General features: G+C 43.5%; 18 non-coding genes across 18 annotated transcripts; all 18 read right to left on the bottom strand.

The window, feature by feature from the left end:
• Positions 1-977: 977 nt before the first annotated feature.
• Positions 978-1,050, bottom strand: trnak-uuu. Its single transcript has one exon. It is a non-coding gene; the product is annotated as a tRNA-Lys (tRNA).
• Positions 1,051-2,748: 1,698 nt separating this feature from the next.
• Positions 2,749-2,821, bottom strand: trnak-uuu. The gene has a single exon. It is a non-coding gene; the product is annotated as a tRNA-Lys (tRNA).
• A 1,198-nt stretch (positions 2,822-4,019) lies between these two features.
• trnak-uuu lies at positions 4,020-4,092 on the bottom strand. Its single transcript has one exon. It is a non-coding gene; the product is annotated as a tRNA-Lys (tRNA).
• Positions 4,093-5,793: 1,701 nt separating this feature from the next.
• Positions 5,794-5,866, bottom strand: trnak-uuu. The gene has a single exon. It is a non-coding gene; the product is annotated as a tRNA-Lys (tRNA).
• A 1,507-nt stretch (positions 5,867-7,373) lies between these two features.
• trnak-uuu lies at positions 7,374-7,446 on the bottom strand. The gene has a single exon. It is a non-coding gene; the product is annotated as a tRNA-Lys (tRNA).
• Positions 7,447-8,144: 698 nt separating this feature from the next.
• Positions 8,145-8,217, bottom strand: trnak-uuu. Its single transcript has one exon. It is a non-coding gene; the product is annotated as a tRNA-Lys (tRNA).
• Positions 8,218-10,110: 1,893 nt separating this feature from the next.
• On the bottom strand, positions 10,111-10,183 carry trnak-uuu. The gene has a single exon. It is a non-coding gene; the product is annotated as a tRNA-Lys (tRNA).
• A 1,487-nt stretch (positions 10,184-11,670) lies between these two features.
• Positions 11,671-11,743, bottom strand: trnak-uuu. Its single transcript has one exon. It is a non-coding gene; the product is annotated as a tRNA-Lys (tRNA).
• A 1,682-nt stretch (positions 11,744-13,425) lies between these two features.
• Positions 13,426-13,498, bottom strand: trnak-uuu. The gene has a single exon. It is a non-coding gene; the product is annotated as a tRNA-Lys (tRNA).
• Positions 13,499-14,180: 682 nt separating this feature from the next.
• trnak-uuu lies at positions 14,181-14,253 on the bottom strand. The gene has a single exon. It is a non-coding gene; the product is annotated as a tRNA-Lys (tRNA).
• Positions 14,254-15,413: 1,160 nt separating this feature from the next.
• On the bottom strand, positions 15,414-15,486 carry trnak-uuu. Its single transcript has one exon. It is a non-coding gene; the product is annotated as a tRNA-Lys (tRNA).
• A 1,198-nt stretch (positions 15,487-16,684) lies between these two features.
• On the bottom strand, positions 16,685-16,757 carry trnak-uuu. Its single transcript has one exon. It is a non-coding gene; the product is annotated as a tRNA-Lys (tRNA).
• Positions 16,758-17,440: 683 nt separating this feature from the next.
• On the bottom strand, positions 17,441-17,513 carry trnak-uuu. The gene has a single exon. It is a non-coding gene; the product is annotated as a tRNA-Lys (tRNA).
• A 1,198-nt stretch (positions 17,514-18,711) lies between these two features.
• On the bottom strand, positions 18,712-18,784 carry trnak-uuu. Its single transcript has one exon. It is a non-coding gene; the product is annotated as a tRNA-Lys (tRNA).
• Positions 18,785-19,983: 1,199 nt separating this feature from the next.
• Positions 19,984-20,056, bottom strand: trnak-uuu. Its single transcript has one exon. It is a non-coding gene; the product is annotated as a tRNA-Lys (tRNA).
• Positions 20,057-21,830: 1,774 nt separating this feature from the next.
• Positions 21,831-21,903, bottom strand: trnak-uuu. The gene has a single exon. It is a non-coding gene; the product is annotated as a tRNA-Lys (tRNA).
• Positions 21,904-23,101: 1,198 nt separating this feature from the next.
• trnak-uuu lies at positions 23,102-23,174 on the bottom strand. The gene has a single exon. It is a non-coding gene; the product is annotated as a tRNA-Lys (tRNA).
• Positions 23,175-23,867: 693 nt separating this feature from the next.
• On the bottom strand, positions 23,868-23,940 carry trnak-uuu. The gene has a single exon. It is a non-coding gene; the product is annotated as a tRNA-Lys (tRNA).
• Positions 23,941-24,374: the final 434 nt, after the last annotated feature.

The following is a 24,374-nucleotide window of genomic DNA, read 5'->3' as shown; positions in this document are numbered from 1 at the left end:
ATGTCTTGCCTCTGAGTTTCGACCACTTCTTTTTTGTCCTTGTCGACGGAGAAGCACGTGCTCGTCCATGTTTGCTTTATGGTGCACTTTTGCATCTGGCTTGGGACCTTGTGTTGCCAAATCAGAAGGTTGCGTGTTCAAATCACGTCAGGGTCAAGCCTTGCCCTATTATACACATAGGGATTTTTATGCACAATCAAATGCGGAGACTTTTATAAAGAATCGGATTTCTGTGACGATCAGGCACGTCTTGGTGATGCTCACGTTATCGTTGCACAGGTAGCAGCAAATAATTTCGAAAACACACTTTTGTCGGTTTCATAAGAGAGTCTTAACCTCTGCTTCGATCTTTTGCTATGTACTCTTGCTGGTCACAGTGAAAACAGCAGCAATTCCAAAGCTTGTCAAATCTTCTGAATCCGTATGACTGAGCTATCTGAGCCCTACCTTGATGATCAACTTTCCTGTATTGCGGGAATTATTCAAACCAGTCATTGCCTACGTCTTGCCTCTGAGTTTCGACCACTTCTTTTTTGTCCTTGTCGACGGAGAAGCACGTGCTCGTCCATGTTTGCTTTATGGTGCACTTTTGCATCTGGCTTGGGACCTTGTGGTGCCAAATCAGAAGGCTGCGTGTTCAAATGACGTCAGGGTCAAGCCTTGCTCTATTATACACATAGGGATTTTTATGCACAATCAAATGCGGAGACTTTTATAAAGAATCGGATTTCTGTGACGATCAGGCACGTCTTGGTGATGCTCACGTTATCGTTGCACAGGTAGCAGCAAATAATTTCGAAAACACACTTTTGTCGGTTTCATAAGAGAGTCTTAACCTCTGCTTCTAACTTCTCATTTGTACAATAAAGCAGCAGCAAGCCAAGCATTTGTAATCTGGTTCATTGAAGCATTAAGACACCAACAGCAACCTAAAGCAGGCTTTTCATTTTGCTACCAGCATCGCATATAGATATAAACGCCCGAACAGGGACTTGAACCCTGGACCCTCAGATTAAAAGTCTGATGCTCTACCGACTGAGCCATCCGGGCTCCACCTTGCAGCTGACTTTAGGTCCAAACGCGTCAGGCATGTGGAAATGCATGTTCCACTGTTTCGTCTGATTATTTTGATCTTTTGCTCTGTACTCTTGCTGGTCACAGTGAAATCAGCAGCAATTCCAAAGCTTGTCTTCTGAATCCATATGACTGAGCTATCTGAGTCCTACCTTGATGATCAAATTTCCTGTATTGCGAGAATTATTCAAACCAGTCATTGCCTATGTCTTGCCTCTGAGTTTCGACCACTTCTTTTTTGTCCTTGTCGACGGAGAAGCACGTGCTCGTCCATGTTTGCTTTATGGTGCACTTTTGCATCTGGCTTGGGACCTTGTGTTGCCAAATCAGAAGGTTGCGTGTTCAAATCACGTCAGGGTCAAGCCTTGCCCTATTATACACATAGGGATTTTTATGCACAATCAAATGCGGAGACTTTTATAAAGAATCGGATTTCTGTGACGATCAGGCACGTCTTGGTGATGCTCACGTTATCGTTGCACAGGTAGCAGCAAATAATTTCGAAAACACACTTTTGTCGGTTTCATAAGAGAGTCTTAACCTCTGCTTCGATCTTTTGCTATGTACTCTTGCTGGTCACAGTGAAAACAGCAGCAATTCCAAAGCTTGTCAAAACTTCTGAATCCGTATGACTGAGCTATCTGAGCCCTACCTTGATGATCAACTTTCCTGTATTGCGGGAATTATTCAAACCAGTCATTGCCTACGTCTTGCCTCTGAGTTTCGACCACTTCTTTTTTGTCCTTGTCGACGGAGAAGCACGTGCTCGTCCATGTTTGCTTTATGGTGCACTTTTGCATCTGGCTTGGGACCTTGTGGTGCCAAATCAGAAGGCTGCGTGTTCAAATCACGTCAGGGTCAAGCCTTGCTCTATTATACACATAGGGATTTTTATGCACAATCAAATGCGGAGACTTTTATAAAGAATCGGATTTCTGTGACGATCAGGCACGTCTTGGTGATGCTCATGTTATCGTTGCACAGGTAGCAGCAAATAATTTCGAAAACAGACTTTTGTCGGTTTCATAAGAGAGTCTTAACCTCTGCTTCGATCTTTTGCTATGTACTCTTGCTGGTCACAGTGAAATCAGCAGCAATTCCAAAGCTTGTCAAATCTTCTGAATCCGTATGACTGAGCTATCAGAGCCCTACCTTGATGATCAACTTTCCTGTAATGCGGGAATTATTCGAACCAGTCATTGCCTACGTCTTGCCTCTGAGTTTCGACCACTTCTTTTTTGTCCTTGTCGACGGAGAAGCACGTGCTCGTCCATGTTTGCTTTATGGTGCCCTTTTGCATCTGGCTTGGGACCTTGTGGTGCCAAATCAGAAGGCTGCGTGTTCAAATGACGTCAGGGTCAAGCCTTGCTCTATTATACACATAGGGATTTTTATGCACAATCAAATGCGGAGACTTTTATAAAGAATCGGATTTCTGTGACGATCAGGCACGTCTTGGTGATGCTCACGTTATCGTTGCACAGGTAGCAGCAAATAATTTCGAAAACACACTTTTGTCGGTTTCATAAGAGAGTCTTAACCTCTGCTTCTAACTTCTCATTTGTACAATGAAGCAGCAGCAAGCCAAGCATTTGTCCTTTGGTTCATTGAAGCACCAACAGCAACCTAAAGCAGGCTTTTCATTTTGCTACCAGCATCGCATATAGATATAAACGCCCGAACAGGGACTTGAACCCTGGACCCTCAGATTAAAAGTCTGATGCTCTACCGACTGAGCCATCCGGGCTCTACCTTGCAGCTGACTTTAGGTCCAAACGCGTCAGGCATGTGGAAATGCATGTTCCACTGTTTCGTCTGATTATTTTGATCTTTTGCTCTGTACTCTTGCTGGTCACAGTGAAATCAGCAGCAATTCCAAAGCTTGTCTTCTGAATCCGTATGACTGAGCTATCTGAGCCCTACCTTGATGATCAACTTACCTGTATTGCGGGAATTATTCGAACCAGTCATTGTCTATGTCTTGCCTCTGAGTTTCGACCACTTCTTTTTTGTCCTTGTCGACGGAGAAGCACGTGCTCGTCCATGTTTGCTTTATGGTGCACTTTTGCATCTGGCTTGGGACCTTGTGTTGCCAAATCAGAAGGTTGCGTGTTCAAATCACGTCAGGGTCAAGCTTTGATCTATTATACACATAGGGATTTTTATGCACAATCAAATGCGGAGACTTTTATAAAGAATCGGATTTCTGTGACGATCAGGCACGTCTTGGTGATGCTCATGTTATCGTTGCACAGGTAGCAGTAAATAATTTCGAAAACAGACTTTTGTCGGTTTCATAAGAGAGTCTTAACCTCTGCTTCGATCTTTTGCTATGTACTCTTGCTGGTCACAGTGAAAACAGCAGCAATTCCAAAGCTTGTCAAATCTTCTGAATCCGTATGACTGAGCTATCTGAGCCCTACCTTGATGATCAACTTTCCTGTATTGCGGGAATTATTCGAACCAGTCATTGCCTATGTCTTGCCTATGAGTTTCGACCACTTCTTTTTTGTCCTTGTCGACGGAGAAGCACATGCTCGTCCATGTTTGCTTTATGGTGCACTTTTGCATCTGGCTTGGGACCTTGTGTTGCCAAATCAGAAGGTTGCGTGTTCAAATGACGTCAGGGTCAAGCTTTGATCTATTATACACATAGGGATTTTTATGCACAATCAAATGCGGAGTCTTTTATAAAGAATCGGATTTCTGTGACGATCAGGCACGTCTTGGTGATGCTCACGTTATCGTTGCACAGGTAGCAGCAAATAATTTCGAAAACACACTTTTGTCGGTTTCATAAGAGAGTCTTAACCTCTGCTTCTAACTTCTCATTTGTACAATAAAGCAGCAGCAAGCCAAGCACTTGTCCTCTGGTTCATTGAAGCACCAACAGCAACCTAAAGCAGGCTTTTCATTTTGCTACCAGCATCGCATATAGATATAAACGCCCGAACAGGGACTTGAACCCTGGACCCTCAGATTAAAAGTCTGATGCTCTACCGACTGAGCCATCCGGGCTCCACCTTGCAGCTGACTTTAGGTCCAAACGCGTCAGGCATGTGGAAATGCATGTTCCACTGTTTCGTCTGATTATTTTGATCTTTTGCTCTGTACTCTTGCTGGTCACAGTGAAATCAGCAGCAATTCCAAAGCTTGTCTTCTGAATCCGTATGACTGAGCTATCTGAGCCCTACCTTGATGATCAACTTTCCTGTATTGCGGGAATTATTCGAACCAGTCATTGCCTATGTCTTGCCTCTGAGTTTCGACCACTTCTTTTTTGTCCTTGTCGACGGAGAAGCACATGCTCGTCCATGTTTGCTTTATGGTGCACTTTTGCATCTGGCTTTGGACCTTGTGTTGCCAAATCAGAAGGTTGCATGTTCAAATCACGTCAGGGTCAAGCTTTGATCTATTATACACATAGGGATTTTTATGCACAATCAAATGCGGAGACTTTTATAAAGAATCGGATTTCTGTGACGATCAGGCACGTCTTGGTGATGCTCATGTTATTGTTGCACAGGTAGCAGCAAATAATTTCGAAAACAGACTTTTGTCGGTTTCATAAGAGAGTCTTAACCTCTGCTTTGATCTTTTGCTATGTACTCTTGCTGCTCACAGTGAAATCAGCAGCAATTCCAAAGCTTGTCTTCTGAATCCGTATGACTGAGCTATCTGAGCCCTACCTTGATGATCAACTTTCCTGTATTGCGGGAATTATTCGAACCAGTCATTGCCTATGTCTTGCCTCTGAGTTTCGACCACTTCTTTTTTGTCCTTGTCGACGGAGAAGCACATGCTCGTCCATGTTTGCTTTATGGTGCACTTTTGCATCTGGCTTGGGACCTTGTGGTGCCAAATCAGAAGGCTGCGTGTTCAAATCACGTCAGGGTCAAGCCTTTCTCTATTATACACATAGGGATTTTTATGCACAATCAAATGCGGAGTCTTTTATAAAGAATCGGATTTCTGTGACGATCAGGCACGTCTTGGTGATGCTCATGTTATCGTTGCACAGGTAGCAGCAAATAATTTCGAAAACAGACTTTTGTCGGTTTCATAAGAGAGTCTTAACCTCTGCTTCGATCTTTTGCTATGTACTCTTGCTGGTCACAGTGAAAACAGCAGCAATTCCAAAGCTTGTCAAATCTTCTGAAACCGTATGACTGAGCTATCTGAGCCCTACCTTGATGATCAACTTTCCTGTAATGCGGGAATTATTCGAACCAGTCATTGCCTACGTCTTGCCTCTGAGTTTCGACCACTTCTTTTTTGTCCTTGTCGACGGAGAAGCACGTGTTCGTCCATGTTTGCTTTATGGTGCCCTTTTGCATCTGGCTTGGGACCTTGTGGTGCCAAATCAGAAGGCTGCGTGTTCAAATGACGTCAGGGTCAAGCCTTGCTCTATTATACACATAGGGATTTTTATGCACAATCAAATGCGGAGACTTTTATAAAGAATCGGATTTCTGTGACGATCAGGCACGTCTTGGTGATGCTCACGTTATCGTTGCACAGGTAGCAGCAAATAATTTCGAAAACACACTTTTGTCGGTTTCATAAGAGAGTCTTAACCTCTGCTTCTAACTTCTCATTTGTACAATAAAGCAGCAGCAAGCCAAGCATTTGTAATCTGGTTCAATGAAGCATTAAGACACCAACAGCAACCTAAAGCAGGCTTTTCATTTTGCTACCAGCATCGCATACAGATATAAACGCCCGAACAGGGACTTGAACCCTGGACCCTCAGATTAAAAGTCTGATGCTCTACCGACTGCGCCATCCGGCCTCTACCTTGCAGCTGACTTTAGGTCCAAACGCGTCAGGCATGTGGAAATGCATGTTCCACTGTTTTGTCTGATTATTTTGATCTTTTGCTCTGTAGTCTTGCTGGTCACAGTGAAATCAGCAGAAATTCCAAAGCTTGTCTTCTGAATCCATATGACTGAGCTATCTGAGCCCTACCTTATAGTTATTGCATTTTTTGTACTTTTTGTACTTTTTGTACTTTTTGTACTTTTTGTATTGTCTTGTAACTTAATGTCTGCACTGTTTTTTGTCCTGCACTGTCTTTTGTCCTGCACTGTCTTGCTTGTCTTGTCCTGCACTGTTTGCACCAGGTTGCACAGTTGCACTTTATGTGGCTAAGACTACTTACATGTCCTTAGCCCTGTCTTTGTTTTATGTAGCACCTTGATCCTGGAGAAACGTTGTCTCATTTCACTGTGTACTGCAACAGCTATATATGGTTGAAATGACAATAAAAAGCTTCTCTCTTAATGATCAACTTACCTGTATTGCGGGAATTATTCGAACCAGTCATTGTCTATGTCTTGCCTCTGAGTTTCGACCACTTCTTTTTTGTCCTTGTCGACGGAGAAGCACGTGCTCGTCCATGTTTGCTTTATGGTGCCCTTTTGCATCTGGCTTGGGACCTTGTGGTGCCAAATCAGAAGTCTGCGTGTTCAAATCACGTCAGGGTCAAGCCTTGCTCTATTATACACATAGGGATTTTTATGCACAATCAAATGCGGAGACTTTTATAAAGAATCGGATTTCTGTGACGATCAGGCACGTCTTGGTGATGCTCACGTTATCGTTGCACAGGTAGCAGCAAATAATTTCGAAAACAGACTTTTGTCGGTTTCATAAGAGAGTCTTAACCTCTGCTTCGATCTTTTGCTATGTACTCTTGCTGGTCACAGTGAAAACAGCAGCAATTCCAAAGCTTGTCAAATCTTCTGAATCCGTATGACTGAGCTATCAGAGCCCTACCTTGATGATCAACTTTCCTGTAATGCGGGAATTATTCGAACCAGTCATTCCCTATGTCTTGCCTCTGAGTTTTGACCACTTCTTTTTTGTCCTTGTCGAAGGAGAAGCACGTGCTCGTCCATGTTTGCTTTATGGTGCCTTTTGCATCTGGCTTGGGACCTTGTGGTGCCAAATCAGAAGGCTGCGTGTTCAAATCACGTCAGGGTCAAGCCTTGCTCTATTATACACATAGGGATTTTTATGCACAATCAAATGCGGAGACTTTTATAAAGAATCGGATTTCTGTGACGATCAGGCACGTCTTGGTGATGCTCACGTTATCGTTGCACTGGTAGCAGCATATAATTTCGAAAATACACTTTTGTCGGTTTCATAAGAGAGTCTTAACCTCTGCTTCTAACTTCTCATTTGTACAATGAAGCAGCAGCAAGCCAAGCATTTGTCCTTTGGTTCATTAAAGCACCAATAGCAACCTAGAGCAGGCTTTTCATTTTGCTACCAGCATCGCATATAGATATAAACGCCCGAACAGGGACTTGAACCCTGGACCCTCAGATTAAAAGTCTGATGCTCTACCGACTGAGCCATCCGGGCTCCACCTTGCAGCTGACTTTAGGTCCAAACGCGTCAGGCATGTGGAAATGCATGTTCCACTGTTTCGTCTGATTATTTTGATCTTTTGCTCTGTACTCTTGCTGGTCACAGTGAAATCAGCAGCAATTCCAAAGCTTGTCTTCTGAATCCATATGACTGAGCTATCTGAGCCCTACCTTGATGATCAACTTACCTGTATTGCGGGAATTATTCGAACCAGTCATTGTCTATGTCTTGCCTTTGAGTTTCGACCACTTCTTTTTTGTCCTTGTTGACGGAGAAGCACGTGCTCGTCCATGTTTGCTTTATGGTGCCCTTTTGCATCTGGCTTGGGACCTTGTGGTGCCAAATCAGAAGGCTGCGTGTTCAAATCACGTCAGGGTCAATCCTTGCTCTTTTATACACATATGGATTTTTATGCACAATCAAATGCGGAGACTTTTATAAAGAATCGGATTTCTGTGACGATCAGGCACGTCTTGGTGATGCTCACGTTATCGTTGCACAGGTAGCAGCAAATAATTTCGAAAACACACTTTTGTCGGTTTCATAAGAGAGTCTTAACCTCTGCTTCTAACTTCTCATTTGTACAATGAAGCAGCAGCAAGCCAAGCATTTGTCCTTTGGTTCATTGAAGCACCAACCGCAACCTAAAGCAGGCTTTTCATTTTGCTACCAGCATCGCATATAGATATAAACGCCCGAACAGGGACTTGAACCCTGGACCCTCAGATTAAAAGTCTGATGCTCTACCGACTGAGCCATCCGGGCTCTACCTTGCAGCTGACTTTAGGTCCAAACGCGTCAGGCATGTGGAAATGCATGTTCCACTGTTTTGTCTGATTATTTTGATCTTTTGCTCTGTAGTCTTGCTGGTCACAGTGAAATCAGCAGGAATTCCAAAGCTTGTCTTCTGAATCCATATGACTGAGCTATCTGAGCCCTACCTTATAGTTATTGCATTTTTTGTACTTTTTATACTTTTTGTACTTTTTGTACTTTTTGTATTGTCTTGTCACTTAATGTCTGCACTGTTTTTTGTCCTGCACTGTCTTGCTTGTCTTGTCCTGCACTGTTTGCACCAGGTTGCACAGTTGCACTTTATGTGGCTAAGACTACTTACATGTCCTTAGCCCTGTCTTTGTTTTATGTAGCACCTTGATCCTGGAGAAACGTTGTCTCATTTCACTGTGTACTGCAACAGCTATATATGGTTGAAATGACAATAAAAAGCTTCTCTCTTGATGATCAACTTACCTGTATTGCGGGAATTATTCGAACCAGTCATTGCCTACGTCTTGCCTCTGAGTTTCGACCACTTCTTTTTTGTCCTTGTCGACGGAGAAGCACATGCTCGTCCATGTTTGCTTTATGGTGCACTTTTGCATCTGGCTTTGGACCTTGTGTTGCCAAATCAGAAGGTTGCATGTTCAAATCACGTCAGGGTCAAGCTTTGATCTATTATACACATAGGGATTTTTATGCACAATCAAATGCGGAGACTTTTATAAAGAATCGGATTTCTGTGACGATCAGGCACGTCTTGGTGATGCTCATGTTATTGTTGCACAGGTAGCAGCAAATAATTTCGAAAACAGACTTTTGTCGGTTTCATAAGAGAGTCTTAACCTCTGCTTTGATCTTTTGCTATGTACTCTTGCTGCTCACAGTGAAATCAGCAGCAATTCCAAAGCTTGTCTTCTGAATCCATATGACTGAGCTATCTGAGTCCTACCTTGATGATCAAATTTCCTGTATTGCGAGAATTATTCAAACCAGTCATTGCCTATGTCTTGCCTCTGAGTTTCGACCACTTCTTTTTTGTCCTTGTCGACGGAGAAGCACGTGCTCGTCCATGTTTGCTTTATGGTGCACTTTTGCATCTGGCTTGGGACCTTGTGTTGCCAAATCAGAAGGTTGCGTGTTCAAATCACGTCTTGGTGATGCTCACGTTATCGTTGCACAGGTAGCAGTAAATAATTTCGAAAACAGACTTTTGTCGGTTTCATAAGAGAGTCTTAACCTCTGCTTCGATCTTTTGCTATGTACTCTTGCTATTCACAGTGAAAACAGCAGCAATTCCAAAGCGTGTCAAATCTTCTGAATCCGTATGACTGAGCTATCTGAGCCCTACCTTGATGATCAACTTTCCTGTAATGCGGGAATTATTCGAACCAGTCATTGCCTATGTCTTGCCTCTGAGTTTCGACCACTTCTTTTTTGTCCTTGTCGACGGAGAAGCACATGCTCGTCCATGTTTGCTTTATGGTGCCCTTTTGCATCTGGCTTGGGACCTTGTGGTGCCAAATCAGAAGGCTGCGTGTTCAATTCACGTCAGGGTCAAGCCTTGCTCTATTATACACATAGGGATTTTTATGCACAATCAAATGCGGAGACTTTTATAAAGAATCGGATTTCTGTGACGATCAGGCACGTCTTGGTGATGCTCACGTTATCGTTGCACAGGTAGCAGCAAATAATTTCGAAAACACACTTTTGTCGGTTTCATAAGAGAGTCTTAACCTCTGCTTCTAACTTCTCATTTGTACAATAAAGCAGCAGCAAGCCAAGCATTTGTCCTCTGGTTCATTGAAGCATTAAGACACCAACAGCAACCTAAAGCAGGCTTTTCATTTTGCTACCAGCATCGCATATAGATATAAACGCCCGAACAGGGACTTGAACCCTGGACCCTCAGATTAAAAGTCTGATGCTCTACCGACTGAGCCATCCGGGCTCTACCTTGCAGCTGACTTTAGGTCCAAACGCGTCAGGCATGTGGAAATGCATGTTCCACTGTTTCGTCTGATTATTTTGATCTTTTGCTCTGTAGTCTTGCTGGTCACAGTGAAATCAGCAGCAATTCCAAAGCTTGTCTTCTGAATCCATATGACTGAGATATCTGAGCCCTACCTTGATGATCAACTTACCTGTATTGCGGGAATTATTCGAACCAGTCATTGTCTATGTCTTGCCTTTGAGTTTCGACCACTTCTTTTTTGTCTTTGTTGACGGAGAAGCACGTGCTCGTCCATGTTTACTTTATGGTGCACTTTTGCATCTGGCTTGGGACCTTGTGCTGCGTGTTCAAATCACGTCAGGGTCAAGCCTTGCTCTATTATACACATAGGGATTTTTATGCACAATCAAATGCGGAGACTTTTATAAAGAATCGGATTTCTGTGACGATCAGGCACGTCTTGGTGATGCTCACGTTATCGTTGCACAGGTAGCAGCAAATAATTTCGAAAACACACTTTTGTCGGTTTCATAAGAGAGTCTTAACCTCTGCTTCGATCTTTTGCTATGTACTCTTGCTGGTCACAGTGAAATCAGCAGCAATTCCAAAGCTTGTCTTCTGAATCCATATGACTGAGCTATCTGAGCCCTACCTTATAGTTATTGCATTTTTTGTACTTTTTGTACTTTTTGTACTTTTTGTACTTTTTGTATTGTCTTGTAACTTAATGTCTGCACTGTTTTTTGTCCTGCACTGTCTTTTGTCCTGCACTGTCTTGCTTGTCTTGTCCTGCACTGTTTGCACCAGGTTGCACAGTTGCACTTTATGTGGCTAAGACTACTTACATGTCCTTAGCCCTGTCTTTGTTTTATGTAGCACCTTGATCCTGGAGAAACGTTGTCTCATTTCACTGTGTACTGCAACAGCTATATATGGTTGAAATGACAATAAAAAGCTTCTCTCTTGATGATCAACTTACCTGTATTGCGGGAATTATTCGAACCAGTCATTGTCTATGTCTTGCCTCTGAGTTTCGACCACTTCTTTTTTGTCCTTGTCGACGGAGAAGCACGTGCTCGTCCATGTTTGCTTTATGGTGCCCTTTTGCATCTGGCTTGGGACCTTGTGGTGCCAAATCAGAAGTCTGCGTGTTCAAATCACGTCAGGGTCAAGCCTTGCTCTATTATACACATAGGGATTTTTATGCACAATCAAATGCGGAGGCTTTTATAAAGAATCGGATTTCTGTGACGATCAGGCACGTCTTGGTGATGCTCACGTTATCGTTGCACAGGTAGCAGCAAATAATTTCGAAAACACACTTTTGTCGGTTTCATAAGAGAGTCTTAACCTCTGCTTCTAACTTCTCATTTGTACAATGAAGCAGCAGCAAGCCAAGCATTTGTCCTTTGGTTCATTGAAGCACCAACAGCAAGCTAAAGCAGGCTTTTCATTTTGCTACCAGCATCGCATATAGATATAAACGCCCGAACAGGGACTTGAACCCTGGACCCTCAGATTAAAAGTCTGATGCTCTACCGACTGAGCCATCCGGGCTCTACCTTGCAGCTGACTTTAGGTCCAAACGCGTCAGGCATGTGGAAATGCAAGTTCCACTGTTTCGTCTGATTATTTTGATCTTTTGCTCTGTAGTCTTGCTGGTCACAGTGAAATCAGCAGCAATTCCAAAGCTTGTCTTCTGAATCCATATGACTGAGCTATCTGAGCCCTACCTTGATGATCAACTTACCTGTATTGCGGGAATTATTCGAACCAGTCATTGTCTATGTCTTGCCTTTGAGTTTCGACCACTTCTTTTTTGTCCTTGTTGACGGAGAAGCACGTGCTCGTCCATGTTTACTTTATGGTGCACTTTTGCATCTGGCTTGGGACCTTGTGCTGCGTGTTCAAATCACGTCAGGGTCAAGCCTTGCTCTATTATACACATAGGGATTTTTATGCACAATCAAATGCGGAGACTTTTATAAAGAATCGGATTTCTGTGACGATCAGGCACGTCTTGGTGATGCTCACGTTATCGTTGCACAGGTAGCAGCAAATAATTTTGAAAACACACTTTTGTCGGTTTCATAAGAGAGTCTTAACCTCTGCTTCGATCTTTTGCTATGTACTCTTGCTGGTCACAGTGAAAACAGCAGCAATTCCAAAGCTTGTCAAAACTTCTGAATCCGTATGACTGAGCTATCTGAGCCCTACCTTGATGATCAACTTTCCTGTAATGCGGGAATTATTCGAACCAGTCATTGCCTACGTCTTGCCTCTGAGTTTCGACCACTTCTTTTTTGTCCTTGTCGACGGAGAAGCACGTGCTCGTCCATGTTTGCTTTATGGTGCACTTTTGCATCTGGCTTGGGACCTTGTGGTGCCAAATCAGAAGGTTGCGTGTTCAAATCACGTCAGGGTCAAGCTTTGATCTATTATACACATAGGGATTTTTATGCACAATCAAATGCGGAGACTTTTATAAAGAATCGGATTTCTGTGACGATCAGGCACGTCTTGGTGATGATCATGTTATCGTTGCACAGGTAGCAGTAAATAATTTCGAAAACAGACTTTTGTCGGTTTCATAAGAGAGTCTTAACCTCTGCTTCGATCTTTTGCTATGTACTCTTGCTGGTCACAGTGAAAACAGCAGCAATTCCAAAGCTTGTCAAATCTTCTGAATCCGTATGACTGAGCTATCTGAGCTCTACCTTGATGATCAACTTTCCTGTAATGCGGGAATTATTCGAACCAGTCATTGCCTACGTCTTGCCTCTGAGTTTCGACCACTTCTTTTTTGTCCTTGTCGACGGAGAAGCACGTGCTCGTCCATGTTTGCTTTATGGTGCCCTTTTGCATCTGGCTTGGGACCTTGTGGTGCCAAATCAGATGGCTGCGTGTTCAAATCACGTCAGGGTCAAGCCTTGCTCTATTATACACATAGGGATTTTTATGCACAATCAAATGCGGAGACTTTTATAAAGAATCGGATTTCTGTGACGATCAGGCACGTCTTGGTGATGCTCACGTTATCGTTGCACAGGTAGCAGCAAATAATTTCGAAAACACACTTTTATCGGTTTCATAAGAGAGTCTTAACCTCTGCTTCTAACTTCTCATTTGTACAATGAAGCAGCAGCAAGCCAAGCATTTGTCCTTTGGTTCATTGAAGCACCAACAGCAACCTAAAGCAGGTTTTTCATTTTGCTACCAGCATCGCATATAGATATAAACGCCCGAACAGGGACTTGAACCCTGGACCCTCAGATTAAAAGTCTGATGCTCTACCGACTGAGCCATCCGGGCTCTACCTTGCAGCTGACTTTAGGTCCAAACGCGTCAGGCATGTGGAAATGCAAGTTCCACTGTTTCGTCTGATTATTTTGATCTTTTGCTCTGTAGTCTTGCTGGTCACAGTGAAATCAGCAGCAATTCCAAAGCTTGTCTTCCGAATCCATATGACTGAGCTATCTGAGCCCTACCTTGATGATCAACTTACCTGTATTGCGGGAATTATTCGAACCAGTCATTGTCTATGTCTTGCCTTTGAGTTTCGACCACTTCTTTTTTGTCCTTGTTGACGTAGAAGCACGTGCTCGTCCATGTTTACTTTATGGTGCACTTTTGCATCTGGCTTGGGACCTTGTGCTGCGTGTTCAAATCACGTCAGTGTCAAGCCTTGCTCTATTATACACATAGGGATTTTTATGCACAATCAAATGCGGAGACTTTTATAAAGAATCGGATTTCTGTGACGATCAGGCACGTCTTGGTGATGCTCACGTTATCGTTGCACAGGTAGCAGCAAATAATTTCGAAAACACACTTTTGTCGGTTTCATAAGAGAGTCTTAACCTCTGCTTCTAACTTCTCATTTGTACAATGAAGCAGCAGCAAGCCAAGCATTTGTCCTTTTGTTCATTGAAGCACCAACAGCAACCTAAAGCAGGCTTTTCATTTTGCTACCAGCATCGCATATAGATATAAACGCCCAAACAGGGACTTGAAGCCTGGACCCTCAGATTAAAAGTCTGATGCTCTACCGACTGAGCCATCCGGGCTCTACCTTGCAGCTGACTTTAGGTCCAAACGCGTCAGGCATGTGGAAATGCATGTTCCACTGTTTCGTCTGATTATTTTGATCTTTTGCTCTGTACTCTTGCTGGTCACAGTGAAATCAGCAGCAATTCCAAAGCTTGTCTTCTGAATCCGTATGACTGAGCTATCTGAGCCCTACCTTGATGATCAACTTACCTGTATTGCGGGAATTATTCGAACCAGTCATTGTCTATGTCTTGCCTCTGAGTTTCGACCACTTCTTTTTTGTCCTTATCGACGGAGAAGCACGTGCTCGTCCATGTTTGCTTTATGGTGCACTTTTGCATCTGGCTTGGGACCTTGTGGTGCCAAATCAGAAGGTTGCGTGTTCAAATCACGTCAGGGTCAAGCTTTGATCTATTATACACATAGGGATTTTTATGCACAATAAAATGCGGAGACTTTTATAAAGAATCGGATTTCTGTGACGATCAGGCACGTCTTGGTGATGCTCATGTTATCGTTGCACAGGTAGCAGTAAATAATTTCGAAAACAGACTTTTGTCGGTTTCATAAGAGAGTCTTAACCTCTGCTTCGATCTTTTGCTATGTACTCCTGCTGGTCACAGTGAAAACAGCAGCAATTCCAAAGCTTGTCAAATCTTCTGAATCCGTATGACTGAGCTATCTGAGCCCTACCTTGATGATCAACTTTCCTGTAATTCGGGAATTATTCGAACCAGTCATTGCCTACGTCTTGCCTCTGAGTTTCGACCACTTCTTTTTTGTCCTTGTCGACGGAGAAGCACGTGCTCGTCCATGTTTGCTTTATGGTGCCCTTTTGCATCTGGCTTGGGACCTTGTGGTGCCAAATCAGATGGCTGCGTGTTCAAATCACGTCAGGGTCAAGCCTTGCTATATTATACACATAGGGATTTTTATGCACAATCAAATGCGGAGACTTTTATAAAGAATCGGATTTCTGTGACGATCAGGCACGTCTTGGTGATGCTTTACACACTTTTGTCGGTTTCATAAGCGAGTCTTAACCTCTGCTTCTAACTTCTCATCTGTACAATGAAGCAGCAGCAAGCCAAGCATTTGTCCTTTGGTTCATTGAAGCACCAACAGCAACCTAAAGCAGGCTTTTCATTTTGCTACCAGCATCGCATATAGATATAAACGCCCGAACAGGGACTTGAACCCTGGACCCTCAGATTAAAAGTCTGATGCTCTACCGACTGAGCCATCCGGGCACTACCTTGCAGCTGACTTTAGGTCCAAACGCGTCAGGCATGTGGAAATGCATGTTCCACTGTTTCGTCTGATTATTTTGATCTTTTGCTCTGTACTCTTGCTGGTCACAGTGAAATCAGCAGCAATTCCAAAGCTTGTCTTCTGAATCCGTATGACTGAGCTATCTGAGCCCTACCTTGATGATCAACTTACCTGTATTGCGGGAATTATTTGAACCAGTCATTGTCTATGTCTTGCCTCTGAGTTTCGACCACTTCTTTTTTGTCCTTATCGACGGAGAAGCACGTGCTCGTCCATGTTTGCTTTATGGTGCACTTTTGCATCTGGCTTGGGACCTTGTGGTGCCAAATCAGAAGGTTGCGTGTTCAAATCACGTCAGGGTCAAGCTTTGATCTATTATACACATAGGGATTTTAATGCACAATCAAATGCGGAGACTTTTATAAAGAATCGGATTTCTGTGACGATCAGGCACGTCTTGGTGATGATCATGTTATCGTTGCACAGGTAGCAGTAAATAATTTCGAAAACAGACTTTTGTCGGTTTCATAAGAGAGTCTTAACCTCTGCTTCGATCTTTTGCTATGTACTCTTGCTGGTCACAGTGAAAACAGCAGCAATTCCAAAGCTTGTCAAATCTTCTGAATCCGTATGACTGAGCTATCTGAGCCCTACCTTGATGATCAACTTTCCTGTAATGCGGGAATTATTCGAACCAGTCATTGCCTACGTCTTGCCTCTGAGTTTCGACCACTTCTTTTTTGTCCTTGTCGACGGAGAAGCACGTGCTCGTCCATGTTTGCTTTATGGTGCCCTTTTGCATCTGGCTTGGGACCTTGTGGTGCCAAATCAGATGGCTGCGTGTTCAAATCACGTCAGGGTCAAGCCTTGCTCTATTATACACATAGGGATTTTTATGCACAATCAAATGCGGAGACTTTTATAAAGAATCGGATTTCTGTGACGATCAGGCACGTCTTGGTGATGCTCACGTTATCGTTGCACAGGTAGCAGCAAATAATTTCGAAAACACACTTTTATCGGTTTCATAAGAGAGTCTTAACCTCTGCTTCTAACTTCTCATTTGTACAATGAAGCAGCAGCAAGCCAAGCATTTGTCCTTTGGTTCATTGAAGCACCAACAGCAACCTAAAGCAGGTTTTTCATTTTGCTACCAGCATCGCATATAGATATAAACGCCCGAACAGGGACTTGAACCCTGGACCCTCAGATTAAAAGTCTGATGCTCTACCGACTGAGCCATCCGGGCTCTACCTTGCAGCTGACTTTAGGTCCAAAACGCATTAGGCATGTGGAAATGCATGTTCCACTGTTTCGTCTGATTATTTTGATCTTTTGCTCTGTAGTCTTGCTGGTCACAGTGAACTCAGCAGCAATTCCAAAGCTTGTCTTTCGAATCCGTATGACTGAGCTATCTGAGCCCTACCTTGATGATCAACTTACCTATATTGCAGGAATTATTCGAACCAGTCATTGTCTATGTCTTGCCTTTGAGTTTCGACCACTTCTTTTTTGTCCTTGTTGACGGAGAAGCACGTGCTCGTCCATGTTTACTTTATGGTGCACTTTTGCATCTGGCTTGGGACCTTGTGCTGCGTGTTCAAATCACGTCAGTGTCAAGCCTTGCTCTATTATACACATAGGGATTTTTATGCACAATCAAATGCGGAGACTTTTATAAAGAATCGGATTTCTGTGACGATCAGGCACGTCTTGGTGATGCTCACGTTATCGTTGCACAGGTAGCAGCAAATAATTTCGAAAACACACTTTTGTCGGTTTCATAAGAGAGTCTTAACCTCTGCTTCTAACTTCTCATTTGTACAATGAAGCAGCAGCAAGCCAAGCATTTGTCCTTTGGTTCATTGAAGCACCAACAGCAACCTAAAGCAGGCTTTTCATTTTGCTACCAGCATCGCATATAGATATAAACGCCCAAACAGGGACTTGAAGCCTGGACCCTCAGATTAAAAGTCTGATGCTCTACCGACTGAGCCATCCGGGCTCTACCTTGCAGCTGACTTTAGGTCCAAACGCGTCAGGCATGTGGAAATGCATGTTCCACTGTTTCGTCTGATTATTTTGATCTTTTGCTCTGTACTCTTGCTGGTCACAGTGAAATCAGCAGCAATTCCAAAGCTTGTCTTCTGAATCCGTATGACTGAGCTATCTGAGCCCTACCTTGATGATCAACTTACCTGTATTGCGGGAATTATTCGAACCAGTCATTGTCTATGTCTTGCCTCTGAGTTTCGACCACTTCTTTTTTGTCCTTATCGACGGAGAAGCACGTGCTCGTCCATGTTTGCTTTATGGTGCACTTTTGCATCTGGCTTGGGACCTTGTGGTGCCAAATCAGAAGGTTGCGTGTTCAAATCACGTCAGGGTCAAGCTTTGATCTATTATACACATAGGGATTTTTATGCACAATAAAATGCGGAGACTTTTATAAAGAATCGGATTTCTGTGACGATCAGGCACGTCTTGGTGATGCTCATGTTATCGTTGCACAGGTAGCAGTAAATAATTTCGAAAACAGACTTTTGTCGGTTTCATAAGAGAGTCTTAACCTCTGCTTCGATCTTTTGCTATGTACTCCTGCTGGTCACAGTGAAAACAGCAGCAATTCCAAAGCTTGTCAAATCTTCTGAATCCGTATGACTGAGCTATCTGAGCCCTACCTTGATGATCAACTTTCCTGTAATTCGGGAATTATTCGAACCAGTCATTGCCTACGTCTTGCCTCTGAGTTTCGACCACTTCTTTTTTGTCCTTGTCGACGGAGAAGCACGTGCTCGTCCATGTTTGCTTTATGGTGCCCTTTTGCATCTGGCTTGGGACCTTGTGGTGCCAAATCAGAAGGCTGCGTGTTCAAATCACGTCAGGGTCAAGCCTTGCTATATTATACACATAGGGATTTTTATGCACAATCAAATGCGGAGACTTTTATAAAGAATCGGATTTCTGTGACGATCAGGCACGTCTTGGTGATGCTCACGTTATCGTTGCACAGGTAGCAGCAAATAATTTCGAAAACACACTTTTATCGGTTTCATAAGAGAGTCTTAACCTCTGCTTCTAACTTCTCATTTGTACAATGAAGCAGCAGCAAGCCAAGCATTTGTCCTTTGGTTCATTGAAGCACCAACAGCAACCTAAAGCAGGCTTTTCATTTTGCTACCAGCATCGCATATAGATATAAACGCCCGAACAGGGACTTGAACCCTGGACCCTCAGATTAAAAGTCTGATGCTCTACCGACTGAGCCATCCGGGCTCTACCTTGCAGCTGACTTTAGGTCCAAACGCGTCAGGCATGTGGAAATGCATGTTCCACTGTTTCGTCTGATTATTTTGATCTTTTGCTCTGTACTCTTGCTGGTCACAGTGAAATCAGCAGCAATTCCAAAGCTTGTCTTCTGAATCCGTATGACTGAGCTATCTGAGCCCTACCTTGATGATCAACTTACCTGTATTGCGGGAATTATTCGAACCAGTCATTGTCTATGTCTTGCCTCTGAGTTTCGACCACTTCTTTTTTGTCCTTATCGACGAAGAAGCACGTGCTCGTCCATGTTTGCTTTATGGTGCACTTTTGCATCTGGCTTGGGACCTTGTGGTGCCAAATCAGAAGGTTGCGTGTTCAAATCACGTCAGGGTCAAGCTTTGATCTATTATACACATAGGGATTTTTATGCACAATAAAATGCGGAGACTTTTATAAAGAATCGGATTTCTGTGACGATCAGGCACGTCTTGGTGATGCTCATGTTATCGTTGCACAGGTAGCAGTAAATAATTTCGAAAACAGACTTTTGTCGGTTTCATAAGAGAGTCTTAACCTCTGCTTCGATCTTTTGCTATGTACTCCTTGCTGGTCACAGTGAAAACAGCAGCAATTCCAAAGCTTGTCAAATCTTCTGAATCCGTATGACTGAGCTATCTGAGCCCTACCTTGATGATCAACTTTCCTGTAATTCGGGAATTATTCGAACCAGTCATTGCCTACGTCTTGCCTCTGAGTTTCGACCACTTCTTTTTTGTCCTTGTCGACGGAGAAGCACGTGCTCGTCCATGTTTGCTTTATGGTGCCCTTTTGCATCTGGCTTGGGACCTTGTGGTGCCAAATCAGAAGGCTGCGTGTTCAAATCACGTCAGGGTCAAGCCTTGCTATATTATACACATAGGGATTTTTATGCACAATCAAATGCGGAGACTTTTATAAAGAATCGGATTTCTGTGACGATCAGGCACGTCTTGGTGATGCTCACGTTATCGTTGCACAGGTAGCAGCAAATAATTTCGAAAACACACTTTTATCGGTTTCATAAGAGAGTCTTAACCTCTGCTTCTAACTTCTCATTTGTACAATGAAGCAGCAGCAAGCCAAGCATTTGTCCTTTGGTTCATTGAAGCACCAACAGCAACCTAAAGCAGGCTTTTCATTTTGCTACCAGCATCGCATATAGATATAAACGCCCGAACAGGGACTTGAACCCTGGACCCTCAGATTAAAAGTCTGATGCTCTACCGACTGAGCCATCCGGGCTCTACCTTGCAGCTGACTTTAGGTCCAAACGCGTCAGGCATGTGGAAATGCATGTTCCACTGTTTCGTCTGATTATTTTGATCTTTTGCTCTGTACTCTTGCTGGTCACAGTGAAATCAGCAGCAATTCCAAAGCTTGTCTTCTGAATCCGTATGACTGAGCTATCTGAGCCCTACCTTGATGATCAACTTACCTGTATTGCGGGAATTATTCGAACCAGTCATTGTCTATGTCTTGCCTCTGAGTTTCGACCACTTCTTTTTTGTCCTTATCGACGGAGAAGCACGTGCTCGTCCATGTTTGCTTTATGGTGCACTTTTGCATCTGGCTTGGGACATTGTGGTGCCAAATCAGAAGGTTGCGTGTTCAAATCACGTCAGGGTCAAGACTGACCCTGACTTTTATAGACTTTTATAAAGAATCGGATTTCTGTGACGATCAGGCACGTCTTGGTGATGCTCACGTTGTCGTTGCACAGGTAGCAGCAAATAATTTCGAAAACACACTTTTGTCGGTTTCATAAGAGAGTCTTAACCTCTGCTTCGATCTTTTGCTATGTACTCTTGCTGGTCACATTGAAAACAGCAGCAATTCCAAAGCTTGTCAAATCTTCTGAATCCGTATGACTGAGCTATCTGAGCCCTACCTTGATGATCAACTTTCCTGTAATGCGGGAATTATTCGAACCAGTCATTGCCTACGTCTTGCCTCTGAGTTTCGACCACTTCTTTTTTGTCCTTGTCGACGGAGAAGCACGTGCTCGTCCATGTTTGCTTTATGGTGCCCTTTTGCATCTGGCTTGGGACCTTGTGGTGCCAAATCAGAAGGCTGCGTGTTCAAATCACGTCAGGGTCAAGCCTTGCTCTATTATACACATAGGGATTTTTATGCACAATCAAATGCGGAGACTTTTATAAAGAATCGGATTTCTGTGACGATCAGGCACGTCTTGGTGATGCTCACGTTATCGTTGCACAGGTAGCAGCAAATAATTTCGAAAACACACTTTTGTCGGTTTCATAAGAGAGTCTTAACCTCTGCTTCTAACTTCTCATTTGTACAATGAAGCAGCAGCAAGCCAAGCATTTGTCCTTTGGTTCATTGAAGCACCAACAGCAACCTAAAACAGGCATGTGGAAATGCATGTTCCACTGTTTCGTCTGATTATTTTGATCTTTTGCTCTGTACTCTTGCTGGTCACAGTGAAATCAGCAGCAATTCCAAAGCTTGTCTTCTGATTCCGTATGACTGAGCTATCTGAGCCCTACCTTGATGATCAACTTTCCTGTAATGCGGGAATTATTCGAACCAGTCATTGCCTACGTCTTGCCTCTGAGTTTCGACCACTTCTTTTTTGTCCTTGTCGACGGAGAAGCACGTGCTCGTCCATGTTTGCTTTATGGTGCCCTTTTGCATCTGGCTTGGGACCTTGTGCTGCGTGTTCAAATCACGTCAGGGTCAAGCCTTGCTCTATTATACACATAGGGATTTTTATGCACAATCAAATGCGGAGACTTTTATAAAGAATCGGATTTCTGTGACGATCAGGCACGTCTTGGTGATGCTCACGTTATCGTTGCACAGGTAGCAGCAAATAATTTCGAAAACACACTTTTGTCGGTTTCATAAGCGAGTCTTAACCTCTGCTTCTAACTTCTCATTTGTACAATGAAGCAGCAGCAAGCCAAGCATTTGTCCTTTGGTTTATTGAAGCACCAACAGCAACCTAAAGCAGGCTTTTCATTTTGCTACCAGCATCGCATATAGATATAAACGCCCGAACAGGGACTTGAACCCTGGACCCTCAGATTAAAAGTCTGATGCTCTACCGACTGAGCCATCCGGGCACTACCTTGCAGCTGACTTTAGGTCCAAACGCGTCAAGCATGTGAAAATGCATGTTCTACTGTTTCGTCTGATTATTTTGATCTTTTGCTCTGTACTCTTGCTGGTCACAGTGAAATCAGCAGCAATTCCAAAGCTTGTCTTCTGAATCCGTATGACTGAGCTATCTGAGCCCTACCTTGATGATCAACTTACCTGTATTGCGGGAATTATTCGAACCAGTCATTGTCTATGTCTTGCCTCTGAGTTTCGACCACTTCTTTTTTGTCCTTGTTGACGGAGAAGCACGTGCTCGTCCATGTTTGCTTTATGGTGCCCTTTTGCATCTGGCTTGGGACCTTGTGGTGCCAAATCAGAAGGCTGCGTGTTCAAATCACGTCAGGGTCAAGCCTTGCTCTATTATACACATAGGGATTTTTATGCACAATCAAATGCGGAGACTTTTATAAAGAATCGGATTTCTGTGACGATCAGGCACGTCTTGGTGATGCTCACGTTATCGTTGCACAGGTAGCAGCAAATAATTTCGAAAACACACTTTTGTCGGTTTCATAAGAGAGTCTTAACCTCTGCTTCGATCTTTTGCTATGTACTCTTGCTGGTCACAGTGAAAACAGCAGCAATTCCAAAGCTTGTCAAATCTTCTGAATCCGTATGACTGAGCTATCTGAGCCCTACCTTGATGATCAACTTTCCTGTAATGCGGGAATTATTCGAACCAGTCATTGCCTACGTCTTGCCTCTGAGTTTCGACCACTTCTTTTTTGTCCTTGTCGACGGAGAAGCACGTGCTCGTCCATGTTTGCTTTATGGTGCCCTTTTGCATCTGGCTTGGGACCTTGTGGTGCCAAATCAGAAGGCTGCGTGTTCAAATCACGTCAGGGTCAAGCCTTGCTCTATTATACACATAGGGATTTTTATGCACAATCAAATGCGGAGACTTTTATAAAGAATCGGATTTCTGTGACGATCAGGCACGTCTTGGTGATGCTCACGTTATCGTTGCACAGGTAGCAGCAAATAATTTCGAAAACACACTTTTGTCGGTTTCATAAGCGAGTCTTAACCTCTGCTTCTAACTTCTCATTTGTACAATGAAGCAGCAGCAAGCCAAGCATTTGTCCTTTGGTTCATTGAAGCACCAACAGCAACCTAAAGCAGGCTTTTCATTTTGCTACCAGCATCGCATATAGATATAAACGCCCGAACAGGGACTTGAACCCTGGTCCCTCAGATTAAAAGTCTGATGCTCTACCGACTGAGCCATCCGGGCACTACCTTGCAGCTGACTTTAGGTCCAAACGAGTCAGGCATGTGAAAATGCATGTTCCACTGTTTCGTCTGATTATTTTGATCTTTTGCTCTGTACTCTTGCTGGTCACAGTGAAATCAGCAGCAATTGCAAAGCTTGTCTTCTGAATCCGTATGACTGAGCTATCTGAGCCCTACCTTGATGATCAACTTACCTGTATTGCGGGAATTATTCGAACCAGTCATTGTCTATGTCTTGCCTCTGAGTTTCGACCACTTCTTTTTTGTCCTTGTCGACGGAGAAGCACGTGCTCGTCCATGTTTGCTTTATGGTGCCCTTTTGCATCTGGCTTGGGACCTTGTGGTGCCAAATCAGAAGGCTGCGTGTTCAAATCACATCAGGGCCTTGCTCTATTATACACATAGGGATTTTTATGCACAATCAAATGCGGAGACTTTTATAAAGAATCGGATTTCTGTGACGATCAGGCACGTCTTGGTGATGCTCACGTTATCGTTGCACAGGTAGCAGCAAATAATTTCGAAAATAGACTTTTGTCGGTTTCAGAAGAGAGTCTTAACCTCTGCTTCTAACTTCTCATTTGTACAAAGAAGCAGCAGCAAGCCAAGCATTTGTCCTTTGGTTCATTGAAGCACCAACAGCAACCTAAAGCAGGCTTTTCATTTTGCTACCAGCATCGCATATAGATATAAACGCCCGAACAGGGACTTGAACCCTGGACCCTCAGATTAAAAGTCTGATGCTCTACCGACTGAGCCATCCGGGCTCTACCTTGCAGCTGACTTTAGGTCCAAACGCGTCAGGCATGTGGAAATGCATGTTCCACTGTTTCGTCTGATTATTTTGATCTTTTGCTCTGTACTCTTGCTGGTCACAGTGAAATCAGCAGCAATTGCAAAGCTTGTCTTCTGAATCCGTATGACTGAGCTATCTGAGCCCTACCTTGATGATCAACTTACCTGTATTGCGGGAATTATTCGAACCAGTCATTGTCTATGTCTTGCCTCTGAGTTTCGACCACTTCTTTTTTGTCCTTATCGACGGAGAAGCACGTGCTCGTCCATGTTTGATTTATGGTGCGCTTTTGCATCTGGCTTGGGATCTTGTGGTGCCAAATCAGAAGGCTGCGTGTTCAAATCACGTCAGGGTCAAGCCTTGCTCTATTATACACATAGGGATTTTTATGCACAATCAAATGCG

The sequence above is a fragment of the Tachysurus fulvidraco genome, chromosome 6 (assembly GCF_022655615.1).
Source record: "Tachysurus fulvidraco isolate hzauxx_2018 chromosome 6, HZAU_PFXX_2.0, whole genome shotgun sequence".
Lineage (NCBI taxonomy): Eukaryota > Metazoa > Chordata > Actinopteri > Siluriformes > Bagridae > Tachysurus > Tachysurus fulvidraco.
Note: the sequence above shows the minus strand (reverse complement) of the source record. Positions and strands in the feature narration are given on the sequence as shown.